At 41.6% G+C, this 16369-nt stretch overlaps 1 protein-coding gene and 1 non-coding gene across 2 annotated transcripts in view; one reads left to right on the top strand and one right to left on the bottom strand.

Moving 5' to 3' along the window:
* LOC115171939 (NLR family CARD domain-containing protein 3-like) overlaps positions 1–16369 on the bottom strand; it is a 1137260-nt gene that overhangs the window by 327398 nt on the left and 793493 nt on the right. The window lies entirely within an intron of this gene.
* Positions 8242–8314, top strand: trnaa-ggc (transfer RNA alanine (anticodon GGC)). Its single transcript has one exon. It is a non-coding gene; the product is annotated as a tRNA-Ala (tRNA).

The raw sequence follows: 16369 nt of genomic DNA, 5'->3' as shown, positions 1-16369 counted from the left end.
CTGGGCTGCAGGCCGCCGCTGAAGACTCCGGGCCGCAGGCCGCCGCTGAAGATTCCGGACTGGGAATGCACACTGAAGGGCTGATACGTGGGGCTGGCAGAGGAAGCGCCAGACTAGTAACACGCACCTCAGGGCGAGTGCGGGCAGCAGGAACAGGACACCCTGGACTGGGCAGGCGCACTGGAGGCCTGATGCGTGGGGCTGGCATAGGAGGCGCCAGACTGGTAACATGCACCTCAGGACAAGTGCGAGGAGCAGGCACAGGACATACTGGGCCGTGGAGGCGCACTGGAGATCTCAAGCGTAGAGCTGACACCACCCGTTCTGGCTGGATGCTCAACCTAGCTCGACCAATGCAGGGCGCGGGCACAGATCGCACCGGCCTGTGAATGCGCACTGGCGATACAGTGCGCATCACCACAGAACTCGGTGCTTGCCTTGTCACCCGCTCCCCACGGTAAGCACGGGGAGTTGGCTCAAGCGTCCAACCTGACTCCGCCAATCTCCCCGTGTGCCCCCCCAAATTTTCTCGGGGGCTGCCTCTTGCACATACCTATAGGCGGATATAGCGCTTCGTAGTATCGCCGCTCCGCCTCTATCTTCCATTGCGGAAGACGATACTCCCCAGGCCTTTTCCAGGGTCCTGCCCCATCCAGAATATCCTCCCAGGTCCACTCCTGATCATGCTGCTTGGTCCTTTTGTGGTGGGTTGTTCTGTAACGGCTGTCGGAAGGAGCGGACCAAAACGCAGTGTGTTGAGTGCTCATGATGAATATTTATTATAACGTAGAACACTAAAGACAAAAATAACAAAAACGAAAGCGTACAGTTCTGTCAGGAACATCAACTAAACAGAAGACAACAACCCACAAAACACAAGTGGAAAAAACCCCTACTTAACTATGATCTCCAATTATAGACAACGAGGATCCCCCCAAAACAACGAGATCAACCCCCCCCAAAAAAAACATAGGAATACAATACTAGAACTCAACATAGAAAACATAGAACAAAACACCCCCTGACCAACTCTACCATAGAAAATAACCTCCTGCTATGTTCAGGACGTGGCAGGGCTTAACGATATTGATGGCTGTCGATGGCAAAATCCCTTGCATCACATTTTCATACTGGGCGAACAAAATACAAAAAATGCAATACAAAATATAACGTGTAAATATCTGTTGTAAAATGGGAAACAGCACGTTAGTTGTGCAGGGCTTAACGATATTGATGGCTGTCGATGGCAAAATCTGTAGCATGACGACAACTGTGTTAGCAGTGGGCTTATGTGACCATTACATCGGTGTTTGCTAGCTAACACACTTATTTACAGCAATCACATGCCAAAGCACATCCCAGAAAGCCCCTCAATCCCTAACAGGTACCATATACCCACACATGTATAAATCAGTAACGTACAGCAAACTTGTACACATTGTAAAATATAAAATATAAAACAGTATTCAGAACGTGACCTACCCCTTGCATCACATTTTCATACTGGGAAGACCTGACGTTCGCGTTCTCCCCCTAGCTGCAAGCGGGGCCAATCACAACACACCTTATTGTCATCAGTGTTGAACCAACCAATGAGAATGCTTTAACACTAAATACACATTTCTTTAGAGGCAAGTGGAAACATAACCAACCCTGTTACATATACTCAATACAATATAAATCTGATACCCCACTGTCTGTCTTTTGACTGATCATGCTTTTAAACTGGTCTTGTCAAATATATCTACAAGTAATACTTTGATCATTTGTGATTTCTAGTACTGATACATTACTAGACACTGATGTATTTGATTATTTAGAAAAAATATACTGCCACTATTTTCACCACCAAAGAAAAGCAGTGTGATATTAATATGATTTTACTCTTTGCAGGCTGTCAGGCTGTCTAGTTACAGAGGAAGGCTGTGCTTCTCTGGTCTCAGCTCTGAGGTCAAACCCCTCACACCTGAGAGAGCTGGACCTGAGTAACAATGACCTGAAGGATTCAGGAGTCAGACTGCTCTCTGCTGGACTGGAGAATTCCCTCTGTAAACTGGAGACTCTGAGGTCAGTATTCCTGTAGTTGGTCAACAAGTGATAACTGTTCACCAGATCCACATGTGTTTACCAGACACACATAGTCCACACCATATGTGTTTGGACAGTGAAGCTTACAGTTTTACATTTGGTGCTATGCTGCAGCCTTTTGGATTTGAGATACAATGTTTCATATTAGGCGACAGTATACAATGTCACCTTTTATTTAAAGGTATTTATACATATATGTTTTACCGTTTAGAAATGAAAGCACGTTATGTATCTATTTCTCCCATTTGAAAGAGTTTTAATTATTTAGACAAATTCACTTATAGTGTATTAAGGTGTCATAACTTTAGTATTTGGTCCCATATTCCATGCCTGCAGTGATTACATCAAGCTTGTGATTCTACAAACTTGTTGAATTCATTTGCAGTTTGTCTTGGTTGTGTTTTGGATGATGTTTTTCCCAATATAAACTGAATGGTGAATAATGTCCTGTCATTTTGTAGTCACTTCACTTGTATTGTCAGTAAGAATAGAAGATGTTTCTGAACACTTCTACATTCATGTGGATGCTACCATGATTATGAATAATCATGAATGAATTGTGAATAATGATGAATGAGAAAGTTACAGAGGCACAAAGATCAGATGAAATGCTAACCTCCCCTGTTATTGGTAATGGTGAGAGCTTAGCATGTTTTGTTGTAGCCTCTGTTACTGGTAATGGTGAGAGGTTAGCATGTTTTGTTGTAGCCTCTGTTATTGGTCATGGTGAGAGGTTAGCATGTTTTGTTGTATCCTCTGTTATTGGTAATGGTGAGAGGTTAGCATGTTTTGTTGTAGCCTCTGTTATTGGTAATGGTGAGAGGTTAGCATGTTTTGTTGTATCCTCTGTTATTGGTAATGGTGAGAGGTTAGCATGTTTTGTTGTATCCTCTGTTATTGGTAATGGTGAGAGGTTAGCATGTTTTCTTGTAGCCTCTGTTATTGGTAATGGTGAGAGGTTAGCATGTTTTGTTGTATCCTCTGTTATTGGTAATGGTGAGAGGTTAGCATGTTTTGTTGTAGCCTCTGTTATTGGTAATGGTGAGAGGTTAGCATGTTTTGTTGTAGCCTCTGTAACTTTCTCACTCATTATTATTCATAAATCATTCATACATTTTCTTAATAATGGCATTATCAGGATTAAATTAATAGTGTTTAGAAACATGTTATCTACTCACTGAGATGGAAAACATTCAGTTACTGTTGGACAAACATATCCCAAAGCACAACCAAATCAAACTGCAAATGCAACCAACGAGTTTTGGACGAAATACAAAACTTTTTACTACTTTAATTAAAACACTATAAGTGAATTGGTCACAATACTTATGACTTAAAATGGGGTGACTAGAAACAAAAAAGTGCTTTCATTTCTCAACGGTGAAGCAGATTTGTTTGAAAATACCCTAAAATGAAAGGTGACATTATATACTGTCACATCATATGAAACATTTAATCTCAAGTCGAAAATGTTGGAGTATAGAGCCACATTTAAAATGTTAGCTTCACTGTTAAAATAGATATGGTGTGGACTGTATACTCAATACAATCTAAATCTGATACCTCACTGTCTGTCTTCTGACTGATACTGCTTTTAAACTGGTCTGGTCAGTCTACTCAAATATTTGTGGTAAACATTTTTCTCTCTACAAGTAATATTATGATCACACATATTATGATAATTTAAAATAATGATACAATCATTAATTTATGAATATATATGGCAAGTTTCAGGACACCGATATATCTGAAAATGTTGAAAAAAATATTCTGCCACTATTTTCACCACCAAAGAATAGCAGTGTGATTTTAATATGATTTGACTCTTTGCAGGCTGTCAGGCTGTCTAGTCACAGAGGAAGGCTGTGATTCTCTGGTCTCAGCTCTGAGGTCAAACCCCTCACACCTGAGAGAGCTGGACCTGAGCTACAATCACCCAGGAGACTCAGGAGTCAGACTGCTCTCTGCTGGACTGGAGGATCCACACTGCAGACTGGAGAAACTCAAGTATGTAGAGGGTTTATGTCAATGTTCATATCAGACATGTTTGACTTATCAGGCTAGTTAAGACAAACATTCTTACCACCACTTAGACAAATGTTTCTCTCTGTGTGTGTGTGTGTGTGTGTGTGTGTGTGTGTGTGTGTGTGTGTGTGTGTGTGTGTGTGTGTGTGTGTGTGTGTGTGTGTGTGTGTGTGTGTGTGTGTGTGTGTGTGTGTGTGTGAGTTCAGGTGTATCCCTCAATGACTGTCTGTTCTTCTGCTTACCGCTACAGTGTGGAACATGGTGGAGAGAACAGAATGGAACCTGGGCTTAGAAAATGTGAGTGTTGACTGCTGTGAAGAATATGACTAAGAATAAGTCTTAATTCAAGTTAAGTCAAAGTCAAAGACCACCATCATTACTTACTTGGTTGTGTGTGTGTGTGTGTGTGTGTGTGTGTAATTAATGTGAATAAGTGTGTTTTATATTACCATACAGTATAACATATGATCATTCAACAAGTCTCAAGTTACCTTAACTTCTCCTTTTGATACCTAGAAACATCTACATTAAATGAATTAGTGAAAAGTGAGTTAACATTCTAATGTAAATGATGATGATTTCTAATATTGTGTCTGGTTTCATCCATCAGATGTCTGTGATCTCACACTGGACCCAAACACAGTAAACAGACATCTCTCTCTGTCTGAGAAGAACAGAATGGTGACATGGAGGAGAGAGGAGCAGCCGTATCCTGATCACCCAGAGAGATTTGAGGACTGGGGACAGGTGCTGTGTAGAGAGGGTCTGACTGGGCGCTGTTACTGGGAGGCAGAGTGTAGTGGGAGAGGGGCTGTTATAGGAGTGACATATAAAGGAATCAACAGGAGAGGAGGGGTCAAGGACTGTTGGCTTGGAGCCAATAACAAGTCCTGGAGTCTGTTCTGCTCTGACAACAGTTACATTGCCTGTCACAATAATAAACCCACTACCATAGACGTCCCCTCCTCCAGCTCCCACAGAGTAGGAGTGTATCTGGACTTGCCAGCCGGCACTCTGTCCTTCTATAGAGCCTCCTCTGACACAGTGACCCACCTGATCACATTCACCTCCACATTCACTGAGCCCCTCTATCCAGGGTTTAGGGTTGATTACGACTCCTCAGTGTCTCTGTAAATACTAACCTGACACACACACAATGGACAAACACACACTGGACACACACATACACTGGACACACACTGGACACACACACTGGACACACACACTGGACACACGCACTGGACACACACTGGACACACACACACTGGACACACACTGGACACACACTGGAGTCACACACACACACTGGACACACACACACACACGGGAAACACACACACACACATGGGAAACACACACACACACACACACACACACACACACACACACACACTGGACACACACACACTGGACACACACACACACACTGGACACACACACACACACCGACACACATACACGCTGGATTCACACACACACACACACACACACACACACACACACACACACACACACACACACACACACACACACACACACACACACACACACACACACACACACTGGACACACACACACACACACTGGACACACACACACACACACACACACACTGGACACACACACATACTCATACACACACACACACACACTGGACACACACACACAATGGTCACACACACACAATGGTCACACACACACAGGACACACACACACACACACACACACACACACACACACACACACACACACACTGACACACATACACACTGGATTCACACTCACAGACACACACACGCTGGACACAGACAAACACACTGGACACACACACACACACACACACTTATACACACACACTGAGACACACACACACACACACACACACACACACACATGACAGCGTGTTCCAATTCCCGCCAATATCCAGCAACAGTCGGACAACATTCCACAGGCCACAATCAACAGCCTGATCAACTTTATGCGAATGAGATGTGTCGTGCTGCATGAGGCAAACGGTGGTCACACCAGATACTGACTGGTTTTCTGATCCATATTCCTACTATTTTATCAAGGTATCTGATAAACAGATTAGTATCTGTGTTCCCAGTCATGTGAAATCCATAGATTATTTCAACTGACTGATTTCCTTATATGAACTGTAACTCAGTAAAATCTTTGAAATTGTTGCATGTTGGGTTTATTGTTGTCACGTCCTGACCATAGAGAGCTCTTATTTTCTATGGTAGAGTAGGTCAGGGCGTGACTGGGGGGTTATGTAGTTTATTTTTTCTATGTTGTGTTCTAGTTTATTTTTTCTATGTTGGTGATTTTGTATGATTCCCAATTAGAGGCAGCTGGTCATCGTTGTCTCTAATTGGGGATCATATTTCAGTAGTTGTTTTTCCCCACCTGTGTTTGTGGGAGATTGTTTTTAGTTAGTGCATGTTGCACCTCTGTCGTCACGGTTTGTTATTAGTTTATTGTTTGTTTGTCTGGCTAAGTTTCACTAAATAATAAAGATGAGGAATGATCCTCGTTGCGCCTTGGTCCGTTTCTACACACAAGCTTGACAATTGTTTTGTTCGGTATAATAAAAAAGATCAGTTGTAAATGTTTGATATGTCATTCCATCCTTTCACTAAATGGTAGTAACACTAAGTCATTCCACCCTTTCACTAAATGGTAGTAACACTAAGTCATTCCATCCTTTCACTAAATGGTAGTAACACTAAGTCATTCCATCCTTTCACTAAATGGTAGTAACACTAAGTCATTCCATCCTTTCACTAAATGGTAGTAACACTAAGTCATTCCATCCTTTCACTAAATGGTAGTAACACTAAGTCATTCCATCCTTTCACTAAATGGTAGTAACACTAAGTCATTCCATCCTTCCACTAAAGCTCTAAAGTAACTTTTAATTGATAGATGCCTCATTTAAATGTTGTGGATGTTGATGAAATGAAATCCCATATAACCTACTGGACAGGACTGTTATGGCATCTTCTGTTTGTGTCTGATATAGAATTTTGTTATCAATGTTCATAAACTTCAATTAATCTACTCAGTCTGCAACCCAGAGTTAGTAAAGTTCTGGTTTAAATGAATCAGACAGAATTCCCAGCTTACAATAGGCAAATCAATGTTTATTCACAAGAGCACTCTGAAGTCCATAATACAAAGACATCCATTTTATAGTTCGCTTCTTACTTACGCACATACATACACACGAACAGTAGGTGAGTTGTATCCCTCCCCAGAGTTCTCACCACTGTTTATCACTACCTATCTGCTGTCCGTTTCATTCCCCAGAGATTAGAGGAACCTTGAAGGGTACTCCCTGTCCTATCATAGGTTTCTCAGAGTTCTAGCCAGGTCGGTTCAAACACAGTTTAATTGTTCTCGGTGGTTTCTTAAACACACACACATTCCTTTCTTTCCCAGTCCAACCTAGTTAGACTTATGTTCAATATTTTAATTATTCCTTATACATGCTACATAACCTATAATCCCTAATGGTCAAGTTTCAGGGTAGAATTATTTCATCATTATCTTTAAACCTATACATTATTTTATCAGTGTCTCAGGTCAGGTCTGAGCCATGATCAGAATGTGTCTCTGTCTATTTCCAGCCCTGCCATTTCTACCTGTCCTGATCTAGTGTTTGACCCCTGACCTCCTCACACCGTCTCACTGTCCATGTCTGCTTTTAGCTCCCACCTCTACTTCACTGTGTTATAATGTACCTTATGGTTGTTATGTCACCTCTGTAACCAGGTATCAAACATACTGACCTTTCTGACCCATATCCCACCTCTACTTCACTGTGTTATAATGGTCCTTATGGATGTTATGTCACCTCTGTAACCAGGTATCAACCATACTGACCTTTCTGACCCATATCCCATGGCCCTACTTTCTAGAAATAAACATTTAAATTCCTCTGAGTTTTGCTTAGTGTCCATTTACTCATTTATTGATGTATTTGTTGTCTATTGGGGTTGTGCCGCAGAGCATCATGGGGGTTTGTATGTGTTGAGATGATCACGTTCCAGATAAATGGTTGAACTGATTCCTGTCTCCCGTCTCATCATTATTGAATTGTTATACAGACGTGGTTATGAAACCTTCCCCGTAGCTCAGTTGGTAGAGCATGGTGTTGGCAACACCAGGGTTGTGGGTTCGATTCCCACGGGGGGCCAAGTACGAAGAAAAAAAAAATTTATGAAATGAAAATGAAATGTATGCATTCACTACTGTAAGTTGCTCTGGATAAGAGCGTCTGCTAAATGACTAAAATGTAATGTAAATGTAAACCCACAAAATATAACAACAGATTGGTGATGAGTAAGTCTGAATCTACAGGAACTATTCTGTCTGGAAGAAGTCGGTTTTTACAACTGTTTAAAACTGTTATTTTCTGTGGTACAGTCTAGGCTAATGTTAGCACAGTGTATTGCTAGCAGAGGCAAGTGCATAGTGGAGCTAGCTAAAAGAGAGAGTTAAAATCATCATGAATGTCAGAAAAGGACTTGAGGCGGTAGTTAGAGTGGGAAAACAACTTGATTAAAAAGGTAGGAATATACATTGATTAAAGGAAAGGACATTTATTCAACTGTGAAGATAAACTGAGGAATTAAAAACTGCTAAGTGGGTGAAGTGAATGAAGATCACGTGACTGAGGAAAATATTGCTGTGGTTGAAGACAATACTGAAGGGAGTGACAATCAGGATCCTATTGAGAAATGAAAAATGTCTGAATTGTTGGAACAATTGGACAGTTTGATGACAGTATTGAGCAGTGGAGCTCATATACAGAACGGTTTGAATATTCTGTTCTTACAAATGACATTGATGAGGACAACATTGTACTTACAGTTTTTAGTGTAATGGGGTCAAAGACATATAATTTACTAGGCAGCCTGCTACAGCCAGACAGAACAGGTAATAAAACGTATGGGGATATTGTGGAGATACTTAAAGGACATTTTCCACCAGAACCACTAGTTAACGCTGAAAGGTTCAGGTTCCACAGGAGACATCAGGAAGAGGGAGAATCAGTACCAATGTTTGCTGCTGCATTAAAGAAACTATCAGAACACTGTGAGTTGAATGGTGTTGTAAATGACATCATTAGAGACAGACTAGTATGTGGGCTACGGAGTGAAGCTACACAGAAGAGACTGTTGACTGAAAGTCATCTGACCTTGGTGAAGGACATTGAAATCAGTGAGTTCATGGAACTAGCTGCTAAAGAGGCTCACCAGTTGAGTTCATCAGGAACTTAGTGGATTCATCTAACAATCCTAATCACCAGCTGATACATTGTAATCTCATACACAGGGTTCACCTTCCACCTAGAAAACATCATGTAATGAACATCAGAACCTCTCCTCTGTGTGATCTATGTAATGAAGACCTTCCACCTAGAAAACATCATGTAATGAAAATCATATCCTCTCCTCTGTGTGATCTATGTAATGAAGACCTTCCACCTAGAAAACATCATTTAATGAACATCAGAACCTCTCCTCTGTGTGATCTATTTAATGAAGACCTTCCACCTAGAAAACATCATGTAATGAACATCAGAACCTCTCCTCTGTGTGATCTATGTAATGAAGACCTTCCACCTAGAAAACATCATGTAATGAAAATCAGAACCTCTCCTCTGTGTGATCTATGTAATGAAGACCTTCCACCTAGAAAACATCATGTAATGAAAATCAGAACCTCTCCTCTGTGTGGTCTATGTAATCAAGGTGCCTTGGCCTCCTTTAATCACATGTACTGGGAGTGACCAGGGGACATGTTTTGGAAAGAGGTTCCCTCTGTCTTATCTGCTGTAGTGGATATCATCATACCTTGTTCCCCCAAACTGTTATCACTTAATGATAATTCACCACTATCATTACAGAAAATACGTTTAATGTTGTCAGGTTTGACAGCAGCTAAACAGATGTTGGAAATAAGATGGCTACCACCACACCTCATTGGATCAGCACTTTATACATATCATTTATTATCAACTATCCACTGTTAGGATCCATGGGGCCAAACAACAATTGACATTCAGGTTATCTGCAGCTGAAACCATACAAGTGTGTTTTTACCCAACAGATTGTTGCCCGTTCATTATAATTTTAGTCCAAATGTGGCCTTACTGATTTTATCAACTTGATTTAGTATTTAAATTAATGGAGATCAGGTTGGGTGGGTTGGGGTGGTCCCAGGAGGGGTTGGAGGGTGGGTTGGGGTGGTCCCAGGAGGGGTTGGAGGGTGGTCCCAGGAGGGGTTGGAGGGTGGTCCCAGGAGGGGTTGGAGGGTGGGTTGGGGTGGTATAACCATTCCTGCTGCTATTTGTTCTGATATATATTTTAACAGTATTGTCTCTAGCTGTATAACCATTCCTGCTGCTATTTGTTCTGATATACACTGCTCAAAAAAATAAAGGGAACAATAAAATAACACATCCTAGATCTGAATGAATGAAATAATCTTATTAAATACTTTTTTCTTTACATAGTTGAATGTGCTGACAACAAAATCACACAAAAATAATCAATGGAAATCCAATTTATCAACCCATGGAGGTCTGGATTTGGAGTCACACTCAAAATTAAAGTGGAAAACCACAATACAGGCTGATCCAACTTTGATGTAATGTCCTTAAAACAAGTCAAAATGAGGCTCAGTAGTGTGTGTGGCCTCCACGTGCCTGTATGACCTCCCTACAACGCCTGGGCATGCTCCTGATGAGGTCGCGGATGGTCTCCTGAGGGATCTCCTCCCAGACCTGGACTAAAGCATCTGCCAACTCCTGGACAGTCTGTGGTGCAACGTGGCGTTGGTGGATGGAGCGAGACATGATGTCCCAGATGTGCTCAATTGGATTCAGGTCTGGGGAACGGGCGGGCCAGTCCATAGCATCAATGTCTTCCTCTTGCAGGAACTGCTGACACACTCCAGCCACATGAGGTCTAGCATTGTCTTGCATTAGGAGGAACCCAGGGCCAACTGCACAAGCATATGGTCTCACAAGGGGTCTGAGGATCTCATCTCGGTACCTAGTGGCAGTCAGGCTACCTCTGGCGAGCACTGGAGGGCTGTGCATTCCCCCAAAGAAATGCCACCCCACACCATGACTGACCCACCGCCAAAGCGGTCATGCTGGAGGATGTTGCAGGCAGCAGAACGTTCTCCATGGCGTCTCCAGACTCTGTCACGTCTGTCACGTGCTCAGCGTGAACCTGCTTTCATCTGTGAAGAGCACAGGGCGCCAGTGGCGAATTTGCCAATCTTGGTGTTCTCTGGCAAATGCCAAACGTCCTGCACGGTGTTGGGCTGTAAGCACAACCCCCACCTGTGGACGTCGGGCCCTCATATCACCCTCATGGAGTCTGTTTCTGACCGTTTGAGCAGACACATGCACATTTGTGGCCTGCTGGAGGTCATTTTGCAGGGCTCTGGCAGTGCTCCTCCTGCTCCTCCTTGCACAATGGCGGAGGTAGCGGTCCTGCTGCTGGGTTGTTGCCCTCCTATGGCCTCCTGATGTACAGGCCTGTCTCCTGGTAGCGCCTCCATGCTCTGGACACTACCTTCTTGCCACAGCTCGCATTGATGTGCCATCCTGGATGAGCTGCACTACCTGAGCCACTTGTGTGGGTTGTAGACTCCGTCTCATGCTACCACTAGAGTGAAAGCACCGCCAGCATTCAAAAGTGACCAAAACATCCGCCAGGAAGCATAGGAACTGAGAAGTGGTCTGTGGTCACCACCTGCAGAACCACTCCTTTATTGGGGGTGTCTTGCTAATTGCCTATAATTTCCACCTGTTGTCTATTCCATTTGCACAACAGCATGTGACATTTATTGTCAATCAGTGTTGCTTCCTAAGTGGACAGTTTGATTTCACAGAAGTGTGATTGACTTGGAGTTACATTGTGTTGTTTAAGTGTTCCCTTTATTTTTATGAGCAGTGTATATATTTTAACAGTATTGTCTCTAGCTGTATAAACATTCCTGCTGCTATTTGTTCTGATATATATTTTAACAGTATTGTGTCTCTAGCTGTATAACCATTCCTGCTGCTATTTGTTCTGATATATATTTTAACAGTATTGTGTCTCTAGCTGTATAACCATTCCTGCTGCTATTTGTTCTGATATATATTTTAACAGTATTGTGTCTCTAGCTGTATAACCATTCCTGCTGCTATTTGTTCTGATATGTATTTTAACAGTAAAGAGATCTACCTTCCTAGAGAAGGCTAAGCTAGCAGATGTTGTTGACACTGTACATCACCTCGGCACGAGAAGGCAGGGTGACTCCAAGCCCAGAGGTGTCATTCTCCAGTTCACATCACGGATGTACAGGGATGCCACTTTGAAAGCAGCAAAGAGATCTACCTTCCTACGTGACAACAACCTGCGGTTTGCTGAAGACCTCTAGAAAGCAGAATAGAGAAAGGAGAGAGAAACTGTGGCCAGATGTGGGAAAAAAAGATCTCACTTTTTGCTATTTTTACCTGCAGTAAAGTGTTTTTTGGGCTGGCAGTTATCTTTGAGTGAGAATAGTGTCAGCATAACAATCATTTTAATATATATGGTGTGCAGCTCTGGTTTCTTCTCAGTTTTACTGGAGTTTGTAATTGTTGTTAATCTCGTAGTACTTCCTGTTCTATATTCCACTTTGTCGTTGTCTATAGATTCACTCAATGCCGGGGGGTTAAGAAATAATGTAAAGTGCAATGCAAAGTGGGGAAATGGTTTCTGTCTCTCTCATGGTTCTGAACTCTCTGCTGGAGTCACCACTCTGAAGAATAATTTCAATGGTTTCTGTCTCTCTCATGGTTCTGAACTCTCTGCTGGAGTCACCACTCTAATGAATCATTTCAATGGTTTCTGTCTCTCTCATGGTTCTGAACTCTCTGCTGGAGTTACCACTCTAATGAATCATTTCAATGGTTTCTGTCTCTCTCATGGTTCTGAACTCTCTGCTGGAGTTACCACTCTAATGAATAATTTCAATGGAAGTATTTTGCACTCAGACTGGGACCCTATTGGTCACTTTCTGTGTCTTGTCATCAACTGTAACATCATCATTATTACCAACATTTATTGGTTCATTTCTGAACTTGAAAATGATCAGATACTGGAATCTTTGGAAAAGCCTATTCTCCATTGGCTAACCAAGTTCCCTAATGCTTTACTTATAGTAGGTGGGCATATTATTTCTTTGAGGCAGTTTAAGGAAAGGTTTGATATTATAGATATTTGGACAGTAAAGTTTCCTAATGACTAGTCTTCCACTTGGAGTAATAAGACCCGGTCCAGACAATAACCACAGATCTTTGGTTGGTGTCTAAATGTTTTGATAAACAGGCTATTTCTGTTAACATCCTGGCTACTCCCCTTACTGATCATAGAGCTGTTTATATTGACATTACACTGTTTATCTCTGATAATGGCCCTTACTGATCATAGAGCTGTTTATATTGACATTACACTGTTTATCTCTGATAATGGCCCTTACTGATCATAGAGCTGTTTATATTGACATCACACTGTTTATCTCTGATAATGGCCCTTACTGATCATAGAGCTGTTTATACTGACATTACACTGTTTATCTCTGATAATGGCCCTTACTGACCATAGAGCTGTTTATATTGACATTACACTGTTTATCTCTGATAATGGCCCTTACTGACCATAGAGCTGTTTATATTGACATTACACTGTTTATCTCTGATAATGGCCCTTACTGATCATAGAGCTGTTTATATTGACATTACACTGTTTATCTCTGATAATGGCCCTTACTGATCATAGAGCTGTTTATATTGACATTACACTGTTTATCTCTGATAATGGCCCTTACTGATCATAGAGCTGTTTATATTGACATTAGACTGTTTATCTCTGATAATGGCCCTTACTGACCATAGAGCTGTTTATATTGATATTACACTGTTTATCTCTGATAATGGCCCTTACTGATCATAGAGCTGTTTATATTGACATTACACTGTTTATCTCTGATAATGGCCCTTACTGATCATAGAGCTGTTTATATTGACATCACACTGTTTATCTCTGATAATGGCCCTTACTGATCATAGAGCTGTTTATATTGACATTAGACTGTTTATCTCTGATAATGGCCCTTACTGATCATAGAGCTGTTTATACTGACATTACACTGTTTATCTCTGATAATGGCCCTTACTGACCATAGAGCTGTTTATATTGATATTACACTGTTTATCTCTGATAATGGCCCTTACTGACCATAGAGCTGTTTATATTGACATTTTTATTTATTTTATTTATTTTTATTTATTTCACCTTTATTTAACCAGGTAGGCAAGTTGAGAACAAGTTCTCATTTACAATTGCGACCTGGCCAAGATAAAGCAAAGCAGTTCGACAACATACAAAAACACAGAGTTACACATGGAGTAAAACAACATACAATCAATGATGCAGTAGAAAAAAATAAGACTATATACAATGTGAGCAAATGATGTGAGATAATGGAGGTAAAGGCAAAAAAATGCCATGGTGGCAAAGTAAATAAAGTATGGCAAGAAAAACACTGGAATGGTAGATTTGTAGTTTGAAGAAAGTTAAAAGTTAAAATATAAATAATATGGTGCAAAGGAGCAAAATAAATAAATACAGTAGGGGAAAAGGTAGTAGTTTGGGCTCAATTAAAGATGGGCTATGTACAGGTGCAGAGATCTGTGAGCTGCTCTGACAGCTGGTGCTTAAAGCTAGTGAGGGAGATAAGTGTTTCCAGTTTTAGAGATTTTTGTAGTTCGTTCCAGTCATTGGCAGCTGAGAACTGGAAGGAGAGACGACCAAAGGAGGAGTTGGCTTTAGGGGTGACCAGAGAGATATACCTGCTGGAGCGCGTGCTACAGGTGGGTGCTGCTATGGTGACCAGTGAGCGGAGATAAGGGGGGACTTTACCTAGCAGGGTCTTGTAGATGACCTGGAGCCAATGTGTTTGGCGACGATTATGAAGTGAAGGCCAGCCAACGAGAGCATACAGGTCGCAGTGGTGGGTTGTATATGGGGCTTTGGTGACAAAACGGATGGCACTGTGATAGACTGCATCCAGCTTGTTGAGTAGGGTATTGGAGGCTATTTTGTAAATGACATCGCCGAAGTCGAGGATTGGTAGGATGGTCAGTTTTACGAGGGTATGTTTGGCAGCATGAGTGAAGGATGCTTTGTTGCGAAATAGGAAGCCAATTCTAGATTTCACATTACACATTACACTGTTTATCTCTGATAATGGCCCTTACTGACCATAGAGCTGTTTATAATGACATTACACTGTTTATCTCTGATAATGGCCCTTACTGACCATAGAGCTGTTTATATTGACATTACACTGTTTATCTCTGATAATGGCCCTTACTGATCATAGAGCTGTTTATATTGACATTACACTGTTTATCTCTGATAATGGCCCTGGCAGAGCATCCTATTGGAAGCTTAATAGCTGTATTAAAACATGAGTTGGTCAAGATGGAGATAAACAATGTAATTCCACACTTCTGGAACAACGCTATGAATAACAATTCATACAGTAATAACTGGGAGCTTTTTAAGGTTGGAAAATATGCAAGTAAACATGAGAGTATTGTTTCCAAGACCAGGAGAACTGAAGAAGAAAGTGTAATTACAAAGATCACCTGTCTTGTTCAAAAGCTTGTATGGACAAAATTCAGGTTTTAAAAATACCACTCTAAAAATAATACAATTCAGCAAGGAAATATGACTGGTCGCATCACAGATGATCCCACATTAATCTCCATCTTTAGTTCAACTTCTACAGTATTGTGAGGTGTCCTCAACTCTTTGTTTTGATTGTCTGGGGGATGTGAAATCAGTTGGTGAGGCTGACAGGGAACAGTGTGACGACCCTACTATAGTTGAACACATCATTTATTCTATTGAACAACTTAAACAATACGTCTCCTGGGACTGATGGTTTATCTGCTGAGTTTAACAGAACTGTTTCTGTTGGAGGTCTCCTGGGACTGATGGTGTATCTGCTGAGTTTAACAGAACTGTTTCTGTTGGAGGACTCCTGGGACTGATGGTGTATCTGCTGAGTTTAACAGAACTGTTTCTGTTGGAGGACTCCTGGGACTGATGGTGTATCTGCTGAGTTTAACACAACTGTTTCTGTTGGAGGTCTCCTGGGACTGATGGTGTATCTGCTGAGTTTAACACAACTG

This window comes from Salmo trutta, chromosome 32 (genome assembly GCF_901001165.1).
Source record: "Salmo trutta chromosome 32, fSalTru1.1, whole genome shotgun sequence".
Classification (NCBI taxonomy): domain Eukaryota; kingdom Metazoa; phylum Chordata; class Actinopteri; order Salmoniformes; family Salmonidae; genus Salmo; species Salmo trutta.
The sequence above is the reverse complement of the archived record's forward strand: the minus strand, read 5'-3'. Positions and strand labels throughout refer to the sequence as shown.